Raw genomic sequence first — 18,311 nt, 5'->3', positions numbered from 1 at the left:
TGGAGCAAATAATCCAAAAATTTATATGGAATCAGAAGAGACCCCAAATCGATAAGGAAATGTTGAAAAAAAAAAAAATAAAACGGGGGGCATCACGTTACCTGATTCCAAGCTCTACTAAAAGCTGTGATCACCAAGACAGCATGGTACTGGCATAAACAGACACATAGACCAGTGGAACAGAGTAGAGAGCCCAGATATGGTCCCTCAACTCTATGGGCAAATAATCTTTGACAAAACAGGAAAAAATATACATTGGAAAAAAGACAGTCTCTTCAATAAATGGTGCTGGGGAAACTGGGCAGCTATATGTAGAAGAATAAAACTGGACCATTCTCTTACACTGTACACAAAGATAAACTCATAATGGATAAAAGACCTCAATGTGAGACATGAATCCATCAGAATACTAGAGAACATAGGCAGTAATCTCTTCAATATCAGCCACAGCAACTTCTTTCAAGATACATCTCCAAAGGCAAAGGAAACAAAAGCGAAGATAAATTTTTGGGACTTCATCAAAATCATGTACCCTTCTTAATATCTATCATACAGTTACCCCATCCCTCCAGCTCCCTTACCTGTAGCAACCTTCAGTTTGTTTCCTATTATTAAGAGTTTCTTACAGTTTGTCTTGCTCTCTGATCTCATTTTGTTACTTTTAAATCATTCAGCCTTTGTTTCAGTCCATGAAGTGGAATGACAATAAGACCTTCCTCATAGATCTGTTTTGAATATTAAAAAGGCAATACAATGAAGGTGTCTTAAGACTATGCCTAATGTCTCAATGAAGCTCAATAAATAGTTATTCCTTTTTTCAGTTCAAAAATGTAAGCCAGATGGGGGAAGCATTTGACTAAATAAAACCATTTCTAAGCAATTATCTGAAGATTGTGTAAACAGGAGGTAGGGAAGGGGAAAATATGGGTGATTTTCAAGAGTTAAATAGTATTTATCCAGAACTCTGACAAACAAGAACTTCTGTCCCTACATAGATATATTCAATAATGCAGGTATTGCAAGGCCTGACTGAAATAGTCCTTCAAACTATTGCCCTAGTCCAAGAGCCAATAGTTGTTATCATTGAGTGGATGGAGTTATGGACCATTTTCATTTTTATCTTGATAGCAATTTGTATTACCTGAATGCATTAAAACAAGCAAAGATAATGAGAAAAAATATTTCCATCTTGAAAATAAAATTGTTTGAAAAGAAAATTAGTTTAAAAAAAAAACAAACCCTTTACATCTACCAAGGGGAAAAAGTTTTTTAAAAGGAAAATAAAAACTGTTGGCAAGGATGTGAAAAAATTGAGACCTTCATACAATATTTATGAAAAGGTGCAATGGTACAACCAATATGTAAAACAACTTGTTGATTCTTCAGAAGGTTATTATTTGACCCAAATTCTACTCCTAGGTGTACACCAAAGAGAAATGAAAAAATTCACAAAAAAACTTCTACACAAATGTTCATAACAACATTGTTTAAAATAGTCTGAAAGCAGAAGTAAACTAAATGTATATCAATTGATATTAACCATACAATGGAATATTATTCAGCTTCAAAAAGGAATAAAGTACTGATAATGTTACAACATAGATAAACATTGAAAGCTTTATGCAAAGTTAAATAAGCCAGACACAAAAGGTCACATATTGTATGGTTTCATTTATATGAGATATAGAAAATAAGCCACTAAAGGCAAATACATAGACAGAAAGTAGATTATTGAGGGGAGGAGGGCTAAGAGAATGAGAAGTGGTTGCTAACAGATATGAGGTTTCTTTCCAGGTGATAAAAAATGATCTGGAGTGAGATAGTGATGGACACACAATCTTGTGAATAGATAAAAATATCTGAATCATATAGTCTAAAATGGTGAATTTTATGGTGTATGAATTACCTCAGTTTTAAAAACTGTCCTCCTTAGTATTTGTCTTTCTCTGACTGACTTATTGCACTTAGCTTAATAATACGTAGCTCCATCTATGACATTGCAAATGGCAAGATTTCATTCTTTTCTTGTAGATGAGTAATATTCCATTGTGTGTATGTGTATGTGTATATAAATTTTTTTTTCTGCATCTTCTTTACCCATTCACCAGTGAATGGATACTTGGGCTGTTTACATAATACCACTATTGTAGATAATGTTGTTAAGAACATCAGAGTGCATGTATCCTTTTGAATTCATATTTTTGTATTCTTTAGGTAAGTACCTATTCTGTAATTGCTAGATCGTAGTAATGTTTTACTTTCTCTCCACATCCTCTTCAGCTCCTGTTGTTTCTTGTTGCTGACTTTAGCTATTCTGTCAGGTGTGAGGTGATATCTCATTGTAGTTTTGATTTGCATTTTCCTGATAAGTAATATTGAGCATCTTTTCATGTGTTTGTTTGCCATCTGGTTGTCTTCTTTGGAAACATGTCTATTCATGTCTTCTGCCCATTTTTAATTGGATTATATTTATTTGGGGGGTGTTAAGTTTGATAAGTTCTTTATATATTTTGGATACTAAACCTTTGCAAATATCTTTCCCCATTCTGTTGGTTGCCTTTTAGTTTTGTTGATTTCTCTCTGCTACTCACTAGGATGAAGTTCCATTTCTCAGCACTACATTTCCAGATTTATTTCTAGCCATCCTGTTCCCAAATACCTTCAACCTTGCACCATTCCCAACTGTGTTATATATTTTCATGCTCCTGTGACATTGAATATTTAGTCCTTCCCCTTGTCATATAACTAAGAATCCTAACCATTCATTCATTCAACCAACAATTACCAAGAGCCTAGAATGTGGCAAAAGTTGTGGTAAGCATTGAGGTTGCAATGGTGAAGAAAATAGAATTAGTCCCAGCATTTGTCACAGCTTCAGAGAAGATTTTGTTATGGCAGAGGAATAGGAGAAAGAATAACACTATTCTAATTGTCTTTACATTTGCTTTGAGTTTTTATTGTAAACTGGGTTAACCATGCTGAAGTCCCCTCTCTTATCTTCACTTCTTATTTTAGTCAGGGTTGTCCAGAGAAAACAAGAGAAGCATAAATGTACTTATGTGTGTGCATGTATGTGTATACACATATATATGTATATATGCATAAACATATATGTACAATAAGGATGAACACACATGTGTGTGTCTATATATATATAGACACACACATATTCACAATGCACATATACATAGATGTGTATGTATGTATTCAGAGGGAAAGAAAGAGAAAGAGGGGAATTTATCTGAAGGAACTGTACATGACTGTGAAGGCTTGGTAAGTCCAAAATGTGTTGGGTAGGCCAGCATGCTGGAGACTCAGGGAAGAATTACAGATTGAGTTTAAAGACAGCCTACTGGGGTCGCCTGGGTGGCTTAGTGGGTTAAGCCTCTGCCTTCGGCTCAGGTCATGATCTCAGGGTCCTGGTATTGAGCTCTGCATCAGGCTCTCTGCTCAGCAGGGAGCCTGCTTCCGCTTCTCTCTCTGCCTGCCTCTCTGCCTGCTTGTGATTTCTCTCTCTCTATCTCTCTCTCTCTCTCTCAAATAAATAAATAAATAAAATCTTTAAAAAAAAAAAAAAAGACAGCCTACTGAAAAAATTCCTTCATATTTGGGGAAGGGTTGGGGAGAGAGGTCAGTCTTTGTTCTGTTAAAGTTTTCAACTAATTAGATGAAGTATACCTAGTCATATTATAGAGGGCAATCTGCTTTACTCAAAAATCTACTACTTTTGCATCAACATCAACATGGATGGGACAAGAGAAGATTATGCTGAGGGAAATAAATCAAGCAGAGAAATGCAATTATCATATTGTTTCACTTACCAGTGGAACATAAGGAATAGCATGGAGGACATTAGAAGAAGGAAGGGAAAAATGAAGGGGGGCGAATCCAAGGGGGAGATGAACCATGAAAGACTGTGGACTCCCAGAAACAAACTGAGAATTTTAGAGGGGTGCAGGGTGGGGAGATGAGTTGGTCCAGTGATGGATATTAAGGAGGACACGTATTGCATGAAGCACTGGCTGTTATATATAAACATGATGTACTGTATGGTGACTAACATAACATAGTAAAAAATAATAATAATTAAAGAATCTACCAATTTAAATGTTAATCTCATTCAGAACTTATAAATGTTAATCTCAAAAAACATCTAGAATAAGATTTGACCAAATATCTGTGCACCATGACCCAACCAAATTGACATATAAAATCAACTTCACATTTCTGATTTTTTCTTTTCTTTCTTACACCCTTGAATTCATTTATTTAAGGAGAACTGAGTAGGAGGAGGAAAAGCGGGATAAAAGAAATAAGTGTTCACAGGCAGTAGTAGGATGACTCTGAGCTTGTCTTGTCCCTTGAACACAGCTAGATCAACATCCAACTATTTTGAACACCTAGGAAATTGATCTGAGGATTGAGAGAACAATCTGCACAATCAGAGGAAGAGAATATGGCAGATGCAAGGTTCAGAACAATGAGCTGGGGGAGGGGACTGCGGGGCCATGAAGCAAGTAGGGGGGACCCTTTTTGCAGGGCAAAGTCAAAGAGAGGGATAGAGTGGGAGATAGCACAGTGGGTAGGGATCACACAATAATTGGCCTTTGGGAGATCCCTGGGTTATAATGAGAGAGATTGTTCCCCTCCCCAGAGTACATTAAGAAGAGTGTATTTTGCCTCCTAAAGGACAAAAGGTCAACTGGGAAACATTGAGCTGATGCTCAACAGCAGGGAGAGCTGTGTGAGCCACAATAGGGTTAAACCTCTGTGTTTGCCCTGAGTGGCTGCTTTTCTGGGAAGAAATGAACCAAAACAGAGACCCAGACAGACTGAAGAGAATCTGGATACTGCTTGTTTTGCTGTCTGCCACAATAGATTTAAGTCTCCGAGCAACTGCTTTTCTGGGACAGAACAGAATAGATGACTGAGTCATGCACAGACAGCCAATAAATTGGTTCCAGCTTTTTGCTGAGCCTTACAATAAACTACAACCTCCAAGAAAAACTATGCAACTGCTTCTCTGAGACAGTATGGTGCTGAGTATGTTGCAAGGCTCTCCTCCAGGGGAGGGGAGTGGGTCTTTACTTTGCCAGACCCTTTAAAACTTGAAGTTTTGAATCCAGCCACCAGCCAGAGATAAATTACAGATCTGTGGCACCAGGTGCATGGATGTCTCAGGAACAGACAGGTTAAGGACAGGAAACAGGAAAGCCTAGGGACACAAAAGATTGTTTATAGTTTTCTGGGAGGACCTCCTGAGTATCTGTGGCCAAGTGTTCCCCTCCCAGGGACAAGAGGGCAGAGTGATGTCAAATTCTTCCTCCCCCATCATCTGTCCTTTCCCCACCTCCCCCCACAGCCCACCAGCACAGTCAGACTTCAGATAGAAAGGTAGTGTGTCCAGTGGAGCAAACATCAGGTTCTGTTGGATATCAGACCAGACTTCCTTCTATTATTTTTCTTTGTTAATTTTTAAATTTTTTTCACTTTAATTTTTCTATCTCTTATTTTTAGTTTTTGTCATTTATATATTTTTTCTTTTTTTTTTTCTTGTTATCAGGCTTATAATTTTTTGTTCATTTGTTGGTTTATTTCCTATTATTTTTCAGATTAGGCTCCCTTTTTTTTTCTCTTTTCTTCTTTGCTTACTCTTTTCCCCTTCTTTTTCCTTAGTCTTTGAAAGGACACTTAAAGTTATTTGTCTTTTGGCATTTTTTTTTTCATTTTCCTTTTCTCTTGTCTTGGATCAGGCATTTTTTTTATTTTACTTTTCTTTTCCAAACTTATCTGAACAAACAAATCAAAGCACACTTAGTTAAAGTTCCAAACACCACCCACTACAAATAAGAAGGAAGTCTGTAGAGGACGAACCAGTGGGGAAAGCAGCCAAAAAACAATAGCAGAGTGTATAAAGCATACAAGAGAAACATTTCCTGAAGTTTTTGTTGGTGGTAGTGATGGTGGTGGTGGTGGGTTTTTCCTTTTTCTTTCTTCCTTACTTCTTTGGTCAAAATGACATGATGGAGAAATTCATCACAAAAGAGAGAACAGGAGGTAGTACCCACTGCCAGGTTCTTCATCAATATAGATATAAGTAAGATAAGTAAGATGTCTGAGCCAGAATTAAAACAATGATAACAAAGATGCTAGCTGGGTTTGTTAGGGTACCAACCACCCCTCAATTAGACAGAGAACACACTCGATAATGCAAGTCACACAGCAAGGTTTATTTCCAGCTATCTGGGGTCCAAGTATCTGCCTGGTGCAGCGGGTTTCAACAAGGACCCCAAGCACTCAAAGCCAAGGATTTATATAGCATTTTTTAAAAACATCTGATCTCATAGTAATTTTCCATCACTTCAGAGACCATACATACTTTTGCCTTGCGCCACTCTGGTGGTTTAGTAAGATAAGTTGCTGCTGGGGTGTTGCAGGGTGGGGTACTTTCTTGGAACTAAAGTAGGGTGGGAGTCCATGGAACTAAAGTAAAGTAAAGGAAAGTTCAGCCCTTGGTCACAGAGGCCTGAGATGGCTGCTGAAGCTAAGATGGCTGTACTTATGCTAAGGCTAAACCTGAGGTGGGATGGCCTTAATTTTTCTCAGCCTCCACAGGCTTTAAAAAAGCATAAAAGACATTAAAGAATCCCTTTCTGTAGAAATAAAAGAACTAAAATCTAGTCAGGCCAAAATTAAAAATGGTATTACTGTGATGAACTCCCAAGTGGAAGCCATTAAAATGAAAATGAATGAAGCAGAAGAGCAAATAAATAATGTAGAAGTATTATAAGGAACTGAAAGAAGAGGAAAAGAAACCTTTTATATCACAAAGGGAGACTTAGAGAACTCAGATTCCATAAAGTAAAATAATATCCATATAATAGGAGTCCCAGAAGATGAGGAACAGGGTAAAAGGCAGAAAGCTTAACTTAACAAATAATACCTGAGAACTTCCCTAATCTGGGGAAGAAAACAGACATTCAAATCCAGGAGGCACTGAGAACTCCTCCTCAAAATAAACAAAAATAGATCAACACCTCGGCATATTATAGTGAAGCTTGTAATTTACAAAGATAATGAGAAAATCCTGAAAACAGCTCAGGACAAGAGGTCCTTAACCTAAAAAGGTAGACACATAAGGCTAGCAGCACATCTGTCCCAAGAGATCTGGCAAGCCAGAAAGGGCTGACATGATATATTCAACTTGCTAAGTGGAAAAAAATATGCATCCAAGAATACTTTATGCAGCAAGGCTTCATTCAGAATGAAAGGAGAGATAGTTTCCAGGACAAACAAAAACTAAAGGAATTTGTGGGCATTATACCAAAACCTGAAAGAAATATTAAAGGGATCTTCTGAGCAAAGAAAGAACCCAAAAGTAACAAAGAACAGAAAGGAACAAAGACGATCTACAGGGCCAGTGACTGTACAGGCAATATAGTGCACTAAACTCATATCTTTCAATAATTACTCTGAATGTAAGTGCACTAAATACTCCAATCAAAAGACATAGGGTATCAGAATGAATTAAAAAAACAAGACCCATCTATATGGTGCTTACAAAAGACTCATTTTAGACTCAAAGACATCTTTAGATTGAGAGTGTGGGCACCTGGGTGGCTCAGCAGGTTTAGCATCTGCCTTCAGCTCAGTTCATGATCCTGGAGTTCCAGGATCAAGTCTGGAATAGGGAATCCCTTCTTGGCGAGGAGTCTGCTTCTCTCTCTCCCTCTGCTCCTCCCCCACTCACACTCCCTCTCTCTGTCTCAAATTAATAAATAAAATCTTTAAATAAAAGAAAATGAGGGTGTGGAAAATTGCTTATTATTCTAATGGACATCAAAAGAAGGCTGAAGAAGCCATCCTTTTATCAGACTAATTAGATTTAAATCAAAGACTGTAATAAGAGATGAAGAAGGACACTATATCACAATGAAAGGGTCTATCCAATAAGATCTAACAGTTGTAAATATATGTATGCCCCTAATTTGGGAGGAGCTAAATACAGGTCTTTGAATGACCCATTGGACCAGATAAACTTCATAGATATATGCAGAACACTTCATCCTAAAGTAGCAGTATACATATTCTTTTTGAGTGCACATAGAACATTCTCCAAAATAGATCACATCCTGTTTGGGTCACAAATCAGGTCTCAACCAATACAAAAAGATTGAGATCATACATGCATATTTTCAGACCACAATGCTATAAAACTTGAAGTCAACCACAAGAAGATATTTGGAAGGCCACGAAACATAGAGGTTAGGGAAATTAAAGATGAATTTTAAAAATACATAGAAACAAATGAAAATGAAAACATGACAATTCAAAATCTTTAGGATACAGCAAACATGGTCCTAAGAGGGAAGTACATAGCAATACAGGCCTTCCTCAAATACACAACCTAAACTAACATTTCAAGGAGCTGGAGAAAGAACAGCTTATAAAGCCAAAATCCAGCAGAGGAAGAGAAATAATAAAGATTAGAGCAGAAAACATAATATGGAAATTAATGATATAAAAATTTTAAAAAATTAGAACAGAGCAACAACACTAGGACCTAGTTCTTTGAAAAAAATAGTAATATTGGTAAAACCCTAGCTAACGTTATCAGAAAGAAAAGAGAAAGACCCAAAATTAATAAAATCATCAATGAAAGAAGAGAGATCACAACTAATACCAATGAAATACAAACAATTATAAGAACATATTATGAGCAAATATATACCAAAAAATTAAGCAATCTGGAGGAAATGGGAGCATTCCTAGAAAGATATAAACTACCAAAACTGAAACAGGAAGAAATATAAAACCTGAACAGACTCTTACCCAGCAAGGAAATGGAAGGAGTAATAAAAAAAAAAAATCCCCCAGCAAACAAGAGTCCAGGGCCAGATGGTCTTCAGCAGAATTCTACTAAACGTTTAAAGAATTAATACCTATTTGGTAAGGGAGGCAAGATAGAAGATTAGGGGACCTCCTTTCATCTGGTTCCTTGGATTTATTTTTTTTAAGATTTTATTTATTTATTCGATAGACAGAGATCACAAGTAGGCAGAGAGGCAGGCAGAGAGAGAGGTGGAAGCAGCCTCCCTGCTAAGCAGAGATCCCGATGTGGGGCTCAATCTCAGGACCCTGGCATCATGACCTTAGCCAAAGGCAGAGGCTTTAACCCACTGAGCCACCCAGGCACCCCTGGTCCCTTGGATTTAGCTAGATAACTCAAATCATTCTGAACACCAATGTGAAATGTAAGAAAATAATTTCTAGAATTCTACAAATAGTAAAGTGAACACTTTTTGCAAAGTAGGAGATGCAGAGAAGTGAGGGGAAATATCAGGAAATAAACCGTGGGAGGGAGGGAACTTCTGTAAGCTAGTTACTGGAAAGGGATATAACTCCAGAGCACAAAATTGGAATTTTTATAAGTCTGTTCCAATGAAAGACAGTGCTGCCTGAAAGGTGCTCAGATGGTGAAGTAGGGCAGCATCCTTGGTGTGACAGTGTGACCTTAGGATCCCTGGAGTCATAAAAAGAATGGGGGTGCATGAGCTGCAGAGTTTACCAAGTATTGGAGTAGGAAAACTGGCTACAGTCAGGGATCCCAGGTAGGAATTCTTAGCTCAATTTGTCATAAACAGTGAACCTTGGCAAAATTGGGTGACTGCTTTCCATGCAGGGCCCTGCAAAGGGCAGAACTCTGGTGACCATCTGCTTTCCCCCAGGAAAATTGATGTGGGCACATATGGCAGGAGTCTGCAGATTTTCACCACACAAAAGTGAATACTATTACCCGAGAGTTTTTTTACAAGACAGGGCTGTGATCTTTCACCTTTGGGGCTGGAGATCAGAACATGGCCATTTTTGTTTCCACTCTCTAAAGCAGCTTGGAAAATCTTCAGGGAGTAAAGAAATTAAATATAGAGCTACCCTATGACCCTGCAATTACACTACTGGGAATTTACCCTAAAAATACAGATGTAGTGTAAACAAGGGCTCTCTGCACCTCAATGTTCAGCAGTGGCCACAGTCACCGAACTCTGGAAAGAACCAAAATGCCCTTCAGTGGACGAATGGATAAAGAAGATATGGTCCATATATACAATGGAGTATTATGCCTCCACCAGAAAGGATGAATACCCAAGTTTTGTACCAACATGGACAGGACTGGAAGAGATTATGCTAATTCAAGCAAGGAGAGTCAATTATCATATGGTTTCACCTATTTGTGGAGCATAAGGAATAACATGGAGGACATGGGGAGATAGGAGAAGGCAGTTGGGGGAAATTGGAGGAGGAGATGAGCCATGAAAGTCTATGGACTCTGAAAAACAAACCAAAGGTTTTGGAGGAGAGGGGAGTGGGAGGTTGGGTGAGCCTGGCGGTGTGTATTATGGAGGGCAAGTATTGCATGGAGCACTCAGTGTGGCTCGTAAAGAAAAAATTTTGGAACACTGAAGCAAAATTTTAAAAAATAAAAATTAGGAAAAAGAAATTTGCCCAATGTTAAAATAAAATAAAATGGAAAAAGAAAAGATGATTTTAGGAGCATCATGCCCCATGCTGTAAAGTCCTTGTTTCTATAGATTGTCTCTGCAAATTTTTAGTCTGTACTACTCTTGGGTTCTTTCTGTGTTTATAGACCCCCCTTAATATTTCTTGCAGGGCCAACTTGTTAGTCACATATTCTTTAGTTTCTGCCAGTCCTGAAAGCTCATTGTCTCTCCATCCATTCTGAATGACAACCTTGCTTATTTTGGGGTGCATGTTCTTTTCATTTAGTACCCTGAATATGTATTGCCAGCCCTTTCTGCCTTGTCAGGTCTCTGTGAACAGGTCTATTATTCTGAAGTTCCTCCCTCTGTAGGTAAGAAATCTCTTCTCCCTAGCTGCTTTCAGGATTGTTTCCTTGCATCTCAGATTTGTTAGTTTTATTATTATATGTTGAGGCATTAATCTTTTCTCCTTGATCTAGGGAGAGGTCCTCTCTGCTTCTTGGACATGAATGGTTTTTTCCTTCCCCAGATTAAGGAAGTTCTCAACTACGATTTGCCCAAATATGTCTTCTAGACATATCCCTCAGGGATGCCAATAACTCTGACATTGGAGTGTCTCATGGTACCATTAATCTCTCTCTGTCTGATCTCTTGGGCTTTAAGCTGTTATTTCCCAGGCCTCCTCAGTTTCCTTTTTTCTACAATCTTATCTGCTAGCTCACTTATCTATTCTTCTGCCTCATTGACCCTGTCAGTCAGAATATCCAGTTTAGACTGCATTTCATTTACACTATTTTTAATTTTGGCCTAATTAGATCTCATTTCTGCTCCTAGAGATTCTATATTTCCACTAATGTTTTTCTCAAGTGTAGATATCAACTTCATAATTGTTACTCTGAAGTTAATCTCTGACATCTTGCTTATATCCATACGCATTATGTCTGTGGCAGAGGCCATAGTCTCTGATTCTTTTCCCCCTCTTAGTCATTCTGTTAGGGGGTGGTTGAGGGAATGTACAGAGTCCAAAGTATTAACCACAACCCAAGCAAGATGGACCCGCTTTATAGGGACCCTAGGGTTGTCATCCTCTTGTTCTTCCAGCCTGGCTCTCAAGAAGGAGCCTGCAGAGCTGTTACTCAGGACCCCTGTCAAAGGGAGGGGGGTAGACTCAGTGAAACCCAGTTGTTTTGAGCTTTTGTTCTCTGCTGGCTTTCCACATCTTTTCCGAGAGTCATAGCAGAAGGGACCACACCAAAACCTCTCTCCCAGAACAAAGAAATTGCAGTCTGCTCTTCACTGAGCTCTCAAGCACTGCAACCACCCCAGTTGTGCACCCCATAGCAACTCTCCCAGAGGTTGATCACAAGGCTGGGCCTATCTCTGCCCTTTGTGCTTCTAGAACAGCAAGCCAAAATAATAAAAATAAAAATAAAACAGAAAGCCACTTCCAGTTTGAGCATGCACATGCCCCTCTTGAATCATGTCTGGGGGCTGGACTAAAATCCTTTCCTCACCATTACCAGTCCACAAGTCTGTGCCTGGTCCCCAGTGTGGGATGCTTTGGTGCTCTGGTGTTAATATCACCTTCCTGGTACCAGTTCATGGTGGCTCTCTCCCCCTTCTGTTTACCTTCAATATCTGCCCACAGAATCACCACTCCACCCTTCATACCTCACGACTACCAGAGATTTTCTGCTTATAGAGATCCAGATATGTATTTTTTACATCTCAGACTGATTTCATGGGTGTTCATAATGGTTTGGTAGATATCCAGCTAAATTCAGGGAACTGGTTGAAATAGGGGCCCTTACTCCTCCACCACCTTCCCTCCTTTCATTGCCCTTTTTAAAATTTTATTTCTTGGTTTCTGACCTCTTCATATTGTCTAGCATGTATTTTTGCTTTGTTCATGGTTGATATGGTTGCTATTTTTTATTTTTTTCTCTTTTCCATCCATCTTCTCTGGGCAAAATGCCTAAAAGGAGGAACTCACAACAAGAGAAAGAACCAGAGATAATACTTTCTCCCACAAATATAATCAATATGGATATAAGTAAAATGTCAGAGGTTGATTTTAGTTAAAGTTATTACTTGGGCTCAGAACAGGCAAAAAGACACTAAAGAATCTTTTAGTGCAGAAATAAAATCTATTCAGGATGAAATTTAAAATTCTTTAACTGAGATGCAGTCTAAAATAGATACTCTAACATTTAGACTAAATGAGACAGAAGATTCCGTGACAAAGATGACAATATGCTGGAAAGGAAGAAATCTGAGGAAAAGAAAGAAAAACAAATAATGCACCATGAGGCTTCAAGAAATCAGTGATACCATAAAGCAAATCAATATTTTGAATTATTTATTTTAAATTATTATATTCAGAATTATTGAGGTCCCAGAAGAAGAAGAAAGAGAGAGGGATAGATGATATATTTGAAAAGATCTTAGCTGAGAACTTTCTTAATCTGGTGGTAGAAACAAGCATTCAAGTCCAGGAGACACAGAGAACCCACCTCAAAATCAATAAGAATATATCAACAGCCCAACATATAATAGTGGAGCTTACAAAGGCCTGAAAGCAGGTCAAGACAAAAGGTTCTTAATGTACAGCGGTAGGAACATTAGACTGGCAGCAGACCTATCCATAGAAACCAGGCTGGTCAGAAAGAGCTGGCATGATATATTCAGGCTACTAAATGAGAAAAACATGCAGCCAAGAATACTTTTTATCTAGTAAGGCTGTCATTCAGAATGGAAGGAGAGAGAAAGGGCTTCCAAGACAAACAGAATTTGTGATAAATTCTGTTTATCACAAATAAGTCTGATTACAAATAAAGGAATTTGTGATCATTAAACCAGCCCTGCAAGAAATATTAATGGGGTTCCTGCACATGAAAAGAGAGCCCAAAGGTGACATAGAACAGAAAGAAACAGACAATATACAGAAATAGGGACTTTACAGGAAACAAATTTAAACTAAATTCATAAGTTTCAATAGTTACTCTGAATATAAATGGGCTAAATGCTCCAATCAAAAGACACAGGGTATCAGATTGAATAAAAAAGTAAGATCTATCTATACAAGAGACCCACTTTAGACCTAAAGACATTCAGATTGAAAGCAAGGGGGTGAGGGACTCAGTGAGTTAAGCACCTGCCTTTATCTCAAGTCATGCTTCCCAGGGTCCTAAGATCAAGTCCCAGCTTCCCTGCTCAGCAGGGAGTCTGCTTCTCCCTCTGCCTGCTGCTCCCCCTGCTTGTTCTCTGTATTTCTCTCTCTCTCTCTCTCTCTCTGACAAATAAAATCTTAAAAAAAAAAAAAGGGAAAGAAATTCAGGGGATCCATGCTAATGGATATCAAAAGAAATATGGGGTAGGAATTCTCATATCAGACAAATTAGATTTTAAACCAATGACTCTAGTAAGGAATGAAGTGGGATATTATATTAATACATAAAAGGGCCTATTCCAAGGGCCTATCCACATAAGATCTAACAACTATAAATATTTATGCTCCTAACATGGGAGCAGCCAATTATATAAACCAATTAATAACAAAATTAAAAAAAACACACAATGATACTAATACAATAATAGTAGAAGACCTTAATACCCCACTCACAGCAATGAACAGATCATTTAAACAGAAGCTTGATAAGGACACAAGGACTTTGAATGACACACTGGATCAGATGGACTTCACAAATATGTTCAGAACATGCCACTCTAAAGCAACAGAATACACATTCTTCTTGAGTGTACATGGAACATTCTTCAGAATAGATCACACACTGGGTCACAAATCACATATCAACTAGTAACAAAAGACTTGGATCATTACCTGACTATTTTCAGACCACAATGCTTTGAAAATTGAATTCAATCACAAGGCAAAAGTTGGAAGGAACTCAAACACTTAGAGCTTAAAGAGCATCCCACTAAAGAATGGATGGGTCAACCAAGAAATTAAAAAAGAATTTGAAAAATTCATGGAAACAATTGGAAATGAAAACACAACTGTTCAAAACTTTGGGATATATCAAAAGAGGTCCCAAGAGGAAGTACAAAGCCTTTTTCAAGAAACAAGAAAAGTCTCAAATACACAAGCTACCCTTACACTTCAAAGAGCTGGAGAAAGAACAGCAAATAAAGCCTAAGCCAAGCAGGAGAAGAGAAATAAGAAAGATTAGAGTAGAAATAAATGAAACAGAAACCAAAAGGGCAGTAGAACAGATCGATGAAACTAGAGGCTGGTTCTATGAAAGAATAAATAAGATCAATAAACCCTAACCAGACTTATCAAAAGAAAAGAGAAAGGACCCAAATTAATAAAATCATGAATGAAAGAGGAGAGATCACAACCAGCATCAAGGAAATATAAACAATTTAGAGAACATATTATCAGCAACCATAATGCCAAAATATTAGGCAATCTGAAAGAAATGGATGCATTCCTGGAAATTTATAAACTACCAAAACTGTTGGCTAACTGAATTTAAATAAAAATATCCATTTTGCAACCTTAAAAAAAAAACACCAAAACTGAAACAGGAAGAAATAGAAAACTTGAATAGACCCAAAAGAGACAGGAAATTGAAGTACTAATGAAAAATCTCCCAACAAACAAGAGTCAAGGACTCAATAGCTTACCAGTAGAATTCCACTAAACATTTAAGAAGAACTAATAAGTATTCTCCTGAAACCACTTAAAAAAATAGAAAGGGAAGGAAACTTCCAAACTCATTTATGAACCCAGCATTACCCTGATCCCAAAACAGACCAAGACTCCACCAAAAAGGAGAATTATAGACAAATATCCCTGATGAATATGAATGCAAAAATTCTCACCAAGATACTAGCCCATAGGATCCAACAGTACCTTAAAATGATTATTCACCACAACCAAGTGGGATTTATTCCTGGGCTGCAAGCGTGGTTCAACATTTGCAAATCAATCGTGATAAATAACATTAATAAAAGAAAGGACAATCGCTTCTCTGCCTTTTGGCTAAGATCAAGTGTAGTATCTGTTCTTATCAGTTTAATAAAAGAAAGGACAAGAACTATATGATCTTCTCAACTAATGCAGAAAAAGCATTTGACAAAGTGTGGCATCCTTTCTTGATTAAAACTCTCTTGATTAAAACTTTCTGCAGTGTAGAGATAGAGGGAAAATACCTTAATATCACAAAAGCCATCTTTGAAAAGTCCACAGTGAATAGCATTATCAATGGATAAAAACTGATAACTTTTCCCATAAGTTTAGGAACATGACAGGGATGCCCATTCTCACCACTGTTTTTCAACATAGTGCTATAAGTCCTAGCCTCAGAAATCAGGCAACAAGAAGAAATAAAAGACAGTCAAATCAACAAAGAAGACGTCAAAGTCACACTCTTCCCAGATGACATGATACTCTATGTGGAAAACCCAAAAGGCTCACCCCAAAATTGCTAGAACTGATACAAGAAATCAGCAAAGTGGCAGGATATAAAAATGCACAGAAGTCACTTGCATTGTCACTTGCATTTCTTTTTTTTTTATTTTTTAAATTTCTTTTCAGTGTTCCAGAATTCATTGTTTGTGCACCCAGTGCTCCATGCAATACATCACTTGCATTTCTATACACAATGAAGCAGAAGAAAGAGAAATTAAGGAATCAATCCCATTTACAACTCCACCAAAAACCATAAGATACCTTGGAATAAACCTAACCAAAGAAGCAAAATATGCATACTCTGGAAACTACAGAACACTCATGAAAGAAATTGAGGAAGACACAATGAAATGGAAAAATGTTCCATGCTCATGGACTGTAAGAACAGATATTGTTAAAATGTCTATGCAACAGTTAGAATGGCAAAAATTGGCAAGGCAGGAAACAACAAATATTGGATAGGACATGGAGAATGGGGAACTCTCTTACACTGTTGGTGGGAACGTAAGTTGGCACAGCCACTTTAGAAAACAGATTCCTCAAAGTGTGTGGAGATTCCCCAAAAAATTAAAAACAGAGCTACCCTCTGATGAGCAATTGCACTACTGGGTATTTACCACCAAAGATACAGATGTAGTGAAAAGAAGGGTCATATATACCCCAATGTTCATAGCAGCAATGTCCACAGTCGCCAAACTGTGGAAAGAACCGAGATGCCTTTCAAGATGTGGTCCATATATACAATGGAATATTACTCAGCCATCAGAAAGGATAAATACCCAACTTTTGCATCAGCATGGATGGGAGTGGAGGAGATTGTGCTGAGTGAAATAAGTCAAGCAGAGAAAGTAAATTATCATATGGTTTTGCTTACTTGTGGAACATAAGGAATAACATGGAGGATATTAGGAGAAGGAAAGGAAAAGTGAAGGGGGGTGGAAATTAAAGGGGGGATGAACCATAAAAGACTGTGGTCTCCCAGAAATAAACTGAGGGTTTTAGAGGGGATGGGGAGGGGGGATGGGTGAGCCTGGAGATATTAAGAAGGGCATGTATTGCATGAAGCACTGGAGTTATAAGTAAACAATGTATCTTGGAATACTACATCAAAACCTAATAATGTATTGTATGGTAACTAACATAATACAATAAAAGCTTAAAAAAAAGAAAACCTAGAAAAAAAAATCTAATACTATCCCAAATGTGTGACATGTATTCACAGTGCCTGGCACTTAACTTGATCTCCTGGTTTCCTTGGAAATAACAGGAAACACGTTTTAAGTTCAAATTTCTTTTTTACTTCCTTCATATGTCAATACCACAAAAATCTATTCAATAAAACTGGTTAGATTAAAAAAAAAGTCCATGCTACCCAAAGCAATCTACACATTCAATGCAATCCCTATCAAAATGCCATCAACATTTATCAATGAGCTAGAACAAATAATCTTAAAATTTATTGGGAACCAGGAAAGACCCCGAATAACCAAAGGAATGTTGAAAAAGAAAACCAAAGCTGGAGACATCACAATCCAGGACTTCAAGCTCTATTACAAAGTTGTAATCATCCATGCAGTGTGGTACTGGCACAGAATAGAGAACTCAGAAATGGATCCTCAACTTTATGGTCAACTAACCTTTGACAAAGGAGGGGAAAAAAGACAGTTTCTTCAATAAATGGTGCTGGGAAAATTGGACAGCCACATGTAAAAGAATGAAACTGGACCATTTTCTTACACCTTACATAAAGACAAACTCAAAATGGATGAAAGACAGAAATGTGAAATAGGAATTCATCAAAATCCTAGATCAGAACACAGGAAGCAACATTTATGACCTTGGCTACAGCAACTTCTTGCTAGGCATGTCTCCAAAGGCAAGGAAAACAAAAGCAAAAATGAACTATTGGGACTTCATCAAGTCAAAAACCTTCTGCACATCAAAGGAAACGGTCAAAAAAATTAAAAGGCAAACTACAGAATGGGAGAACATATTTGTAAACAACATATCAGATAAAAGGCTGGCATCCAAGATCCATAAAGAATGTAACAAACTCAACACCAAAAAAACCAAATAATCCAGTCAAGAAATGGGCAGTAGACATGAACAGACATTTCTCCAAAGAAGATATTTAATGGTAAATAGACACATGAAGAAATGCCCTCCCACTCCCCTCCACTCCAGCAACCCTCAGTTTGTTTCCTGAGATTAAGAGTCTCATGGTTTTTCTCCCTCTCTGGTTTCATCTTGTTTCATTTTTCCCTCCCCTCCACTATGATACTCTGTTGTGTTTCTCAAATTCCTGATATAAGTGAGATCACACAGCACATCATTAGTTTTTTTATGTAATATTCCATGATTCATTGTTTGCATAA

The 18,311-nt window shown here is 37.6% G+C and overlaps 1 non-coding gene across 1 annotated transcript; it reads left to right on the top strand.

Annotated features, from left to right (window-relative positions):
* The first annotated feature begins 15,487 nt into the window (after window positions 1-15,487).
* LOC132025279 (U2 spliceosomal RNA) lies at window positions 15,488-15,680 on the top strand. The gene has a single exon (XR_009406534.1). It is a non-coding gene; the product is annotated as a U2 spliceosomal RNA (small nuclear RNA).
* The last annotated feature ends 2,631 nt before the right edge of the window (window positions 15,681-18,311 follow it).

Source organism: Mustela nigripes, chromosome 9 (genome assembly GCF_022355385.1).
Source record: "Mustela nigripes isolate SB6536 chromosome 9, MUSNIG.SB6536, whole genome shotgun sequence".
NCBI classification, from domain to species: domain Eukaryota; kingdom Metazoa; phylum Chordata; class Mammalia; order Carnivora; family Mustelidae; genus Mustela; species Mustela nigripes.
The sequence above is the reverse complement of the archived record's forward strand: the minus strand, read 5'-3'. Positions and strand labels throughout refer to the sequence as shown.